The sequence below is a fragment of the Myotis davidii genome, unplaced genomic scaffold (genome assembly GCF_000327345.1).
Source record: "Myotis davidii unplaced genomic scaffold, ASM32734v1 scaffold924, whole genome shotgun sequence".
In the NCBI taxonomy this organism is placed as follows: domain Eukaryota; kingdom Metazoa; phylum Chordata; class Mammalia; order Chiroptera; family Vespertilionidae; genus Myotis; species Myotis davidii.
In genome coordinates, this window is record NW_006294764.1 from 1,338,620 (window position 1) to 1,343,532 (window position 4,913).

The window sequence follows — 4,913 nt, forward strand, 5'->3', positions numbered from 1 at the left end:
ACCAGTGCTGTACAGCTACTACAGTGGGGCCTTGACTTACGAGTGTCCCGACTAATGAGTTTTTTGAGATACCAGCTGTCTCTCCGCCGATTTTTTGCATTGAGTTGATAGAGTAATTTGAATTAACGAGCTCCTTAACGAGTTCGGTCTCGGAACGAATTAAACTCGCAAGTCAAGGCCCCACTGTATTAATATTAGTATGATCTCTCCCCTTCCTTCAACTGTTTTTAGTGCAGCACTCTCCCCACTCCTCCTGCCCACTTGAGAAGGGAGCCTACAGAAGAGATCTAGACTAGATCAGTTCTGGTCTGGCTTGCAGTGAATTCTTGTTTCATTTCATTTAAAAAATATTGTTCCTCTAATAAAAATGAATCAAATCATTTTGGAATAGAAGTTAAGAGTGTGGGTTCAGGGTCAGATTGATTGGTTTCAAATCCCAGCTCCGGTGTATACAAGTTGAGAAATTTTAGGAAAATTATTTAACCTCTTTAAGCCTGTTTTCTCACCTATAAAATGAGGATGAAATAAAGCCAGGCTCACAGGACTGAAGTACTGCATGCAAAACATCTGGCACAATGACTGAAAAATAACAGTCTCTCAGGAAATGTTACCTGTCATCGTTTTGGTTTCCTGTCTCTGAACTAACACCCATCTTTCCTTGTTCCCTCCTGTTACAACTGAGACAATGACCCTCTTCCTGTTAAAGTCTGGTCCTCCACATGTGCTCTGGATTCCATCACTTCTTGCCTTTCAAAAATGGATTCATTAATCATTATCTCTTTCTTCCATTATCAGTCTTTTTCTTTTTCTGATCATTTCTATCAGCATACACATATGCACTAGTATCCTCTATTTTAAAAATCCCCCATCTTTTCCACCTGCCACCATATTTTTATGCTCTTCTTTATAGCCAAACATCTCCAAAGTGTTATCTATATCTGCTGTATACCATTTCTCACCTCCCATGAACTCTTCCATGCATGTCAATTTGAATTTGCCCGGTCAGTCCACTAAAATGGCTCTCAAGGTTACTAATCGCCCTCCATATTGCCAAATCCCGAAGCCGTGTCTCCTCTCTTGATCTCTCGGAAGCATTTGACATGACTCACCGTTTGCTCTTTCTTAATCCACTCCCTCCCTTCTGCTCCTTTGTTATATCTCACCTCTTTGTCCTCTCCTTCTCAGCCTCCTTATAGTTCTCCAGGGGTTCATTCTGTGCCCTTTTATTTTCTTCTTTTTACATGATTTGCCTTGGTGATTTCATCTTTACCAATCACTTTAAACAGTGTCATAGCCAGTGTGGCTTAGTTGGTTGAGAGTCATCCCATGTACCAACTGGTCCCCGGTTGGATTCCTGGTCAGGGCACATGCCCAGGTTTCAGACTTGATCCCCAGTGAGAGTTGTGCAAGAGGCAACTGATTGCTGTTTCTCTCTCTCTCTCTCTCTCTCTCTTCCTCTCTCCAACCTCTCCCTCTCCATTCCTCTCTTTCTCTCAAATATCAATAAGAACATATTTTAAAAAACATTTAAAATATGTGACATTAGCTTTGCAACTAGATAGTAACCAGCATGGAAGTTGATATAAAAGGCTGGAATAATAGCAACTTGTATTATGTAGTGGTAAACAATTGGCTAAACAATAATAATACAGAAGTCAGAAAATGTATCTAATGAACTAGCAGAGTTGGAGATCTTATCACAAAATATTGAAAGCATAACCTGGTTGCTTTTAGCTACATTTGATGAGCCACTAACAAGAAAGATATAAACTCAGAACAGAACTGGCTAGTTTGTTAGTAGAATCAGTGGGAATAAAGAGAATTCAGAATTAACTGGGTTAAAAAATAAATAAAACTTTCTTATCTCCAGCTTGTCCAGTGAAATATTTTCCAATTAAGATCCATTCTGGGGTTAAAGATAAAACCGGGGGTGCTGTCAGAAGGTATGGTTCCAAGGTGAAGTCAAAGTCAAGGGTCTTCATTAAGATCTGAAGGGGAAAGGTGGCATCAGGTAGGTCCTTTCCACTGGAAAGCAGGCTCCTAGAAAGCTATGAACATGGTTGTCCAGCAGCCTAACATGACCAGAGCACCAGAAATTAGGACTGGATGGACCATGTCTTGTAAAAATTGTGGGTATGGCTTGTGACACAGAGAGTTGACTAGTTCCGAATATATAGAAAACCCACAAAGTTTGTGAAAGAGTTGTACTGCCAAAGCACGGCCAGCTCCAAATAAAAAAGACAGACTGTTTAAGATATAAAAAGATCTAAGTCCCTACATTTTTACACACAGGCAGTCAGTTGAAACAGCTGCTCAGCCACCAAAAAGGCATATCATTCAATGCTCTCTTCAGAAGTGTCCAAGGATGATGGAAGAGGAAGGACTTCCAGAGGACAAAACAAAGAGCCATGAAGAACAATGGATTGGACATCCACTCCCAGGAAGCAGAACCAGGGCCTAATAAGAGACATTCCCAACTCCTAGGATGGTGGGACCTATTAACATTTGCCCAGTAGAATTTCAGAACTGCTATGGACCAGCAAGTTCTATGTGTATCTAGTTCTTCCCCTTTATGAATGCAACACTTTATTGCTGTTATCTTTTACCTATTCTACCACCCATTGTATATTAAATGTGTGTGTGTGGGGGGGTGGTTTTTGTGTTTTTATTTATATACTAGAGGCCCAGTGCACACATTCGTGCACAGGTGGGGTCCCTCAGGATGGCCTGTGGAGATTGGGCCCCAGCTCATGCCCCCAGCCTTGCAGCCCCACCTGGCATGCCACCTGGGCCTGGCGCCGCCCCCTCACCTGTGGGGCTGCGTGTGGGGCAATCAATTGGGGCTGGGCCCCCTGCCGAACTCCCTCAGCACCTGGGAGCTGGGGGGCGGCCCCACCCCCCACTGCCACCACTGATCACCATCTTCGGGGAGATTGGGCCCCTGCTCGCACCTGCCTTGGCCTGGTGTCACCTGTTCAGCTGCTCCACCATTCCGCTGCCGTACGCTCTTCTTGGGGCCCATCAGGGCCAGCAGTGCCTCCACTGCCACCCGCGACCAGTGCCGTGTTGCCGACACCTGCCATGGTCTGCACCACCCGTGGTGGTCCACACAAGTCATAGAGAGAGGTTGAACTCCCGGTCTCTCGGTCAAACGACTGCCCGAGGGAACAATTTGCACATTAGGCTTTTATTATATAGGATATTTTTTATTTCTAAGGTCTTTATATTGAGTGAGACCATATATAGGCCTGATATAGAGATTTAAAAAATCCTGGACTTTAGGCCAGGTGACATGATTTGGATAAAATTTGAGGTAGTCTTGGGATTGTGAGTGAGTGTAGTTTGCAGGTGAGAGGAATGTGAATATTCATGTATAAGAGGTAGATTGTGATAGATTATTGTCCTAATATATTTACCACCCTGCTACCTGTATGGAGGCATTTACTTCCTGCTCCTTGACTTTTGGCTCATTTATATGATTGCTTTGGCCATGGTATTTTGGGTCAGATAAGACCCAAGCATGTGCTTAAATGTGCTTGTGTGGTTGGCCCTCCTGAGGAGAGCTCGCCTCAGGTAGTTTCTATCTCTTCAGTCCAAGCTACAGAATGAACATTGATCAGACTAGAGCTCAACCTACTGCCAGGAGCAGAGATGCTTGGCCAAGTTGAGACTAGATCAGCCAACTTATGGATTCCTGAGAAATAAACGCTAGTGTTGTATATAATTGAGATTTTTGTTTTTTTGTTATGTAATGAGAGCTAACTGGTTCTCTCTCATTCTTCAAATGTAACAAGCACATTCCTGCCTCAGGACTGTTACAATAACCTGTTCCTTCTTTTGCTCATTGCAGGTCTTAATTTCAGATCTTTATTTAAATGAATTTCATCAGAACCACCTTAGTTGATCACCTGATTATGTTATATTGTGCCATTTATTTCATAGCACTCATTCCTATTTGTAATTCAGAAACCACCTTAGTTGATCACCTGATTATTTTATATTGTTGTTCCATTTATTTCATAGCACTCATTCCTATTTGTAACAATAAATATGTATGTTTACTTGCTTATTTCCCCCTCTGGACTATGAGCCTTATAAGGAAAGGGACCCAACCATTTATTCACTAATGCATCCTCACAGTCTAGAATTCAGGCTAGTGCATAATAGGTTATCAGTAAATATTTGTTGAATAAAGGAATTTTTAAAGTGAGTAAATGAATATAAATACATTGGGAAACCCTTGGAACACTCTTTGGGCTACTCAGAAAGCAGCTTTAGGAAATGTAATTCAATTTACTTCCACTCTTCTTCTCATTTTAATAATAACTGTTTTGTTCAATTCTTTTTTAAAAATATATTTTTATTTATTTCAGAGAGGAAGGGGGAGAGAGAGAGACAGAAACATCAATGATGAAAGAGAATCATTGATCAGCTGCCTCCTGCATGCCCCTACTGGGGATTGAGCCTACCATCGAGGCATGTACTCTTGACTGGAATTGAACCTGAGACCCTTCCCAAAAACATAAGCAAGCCCACAAAAACACATGCAGACACACAGAGCTTGGCAGAAAGGGTTGTTTCTGCCACAACCCTATGGCAGAAACCCAAAGCCAAGGATATCTCCCATCTGATGGCCCCAAGCCTACAGCCTGACTACTCTAACATACCCCTTCCCCAAGCTTCCTCCCTGTAGCATTTGTTGCTTCTGCTGCAAGGTTCCAACGTCCGTCTCTGCAATGTTTCTGAAGACCCAGACCACACATTATGGAAAAAAGAGGGGTTCCAGAGCATGGAGATCTTCCCATGAGGGAGGGGTGGGAAGAAAAACCAGGGCTTGGATGCTGGTACAAACTACCAAGCTCAGCAAATTGTTTCTGGAGGCTTCCTGGCTTTTCTAACCCCCTGTTTCTCCA

At 42.7% G+C, this 4,913-nt stretch overlaps 1 protein-coding gene across 1 annotated transcript in view; it reads right to left on the minus strand.

The window, feature by feature from the left end:
* Positions 1-4,913, minus strand: part of RNF220 (ring finger protein 220) — a 259,191-nt gene that overhangs the window by 164,976 nt on the left and 89,302 nt on the right. The gene's annotated exons all lie outside the window — the stretch shown is intronic.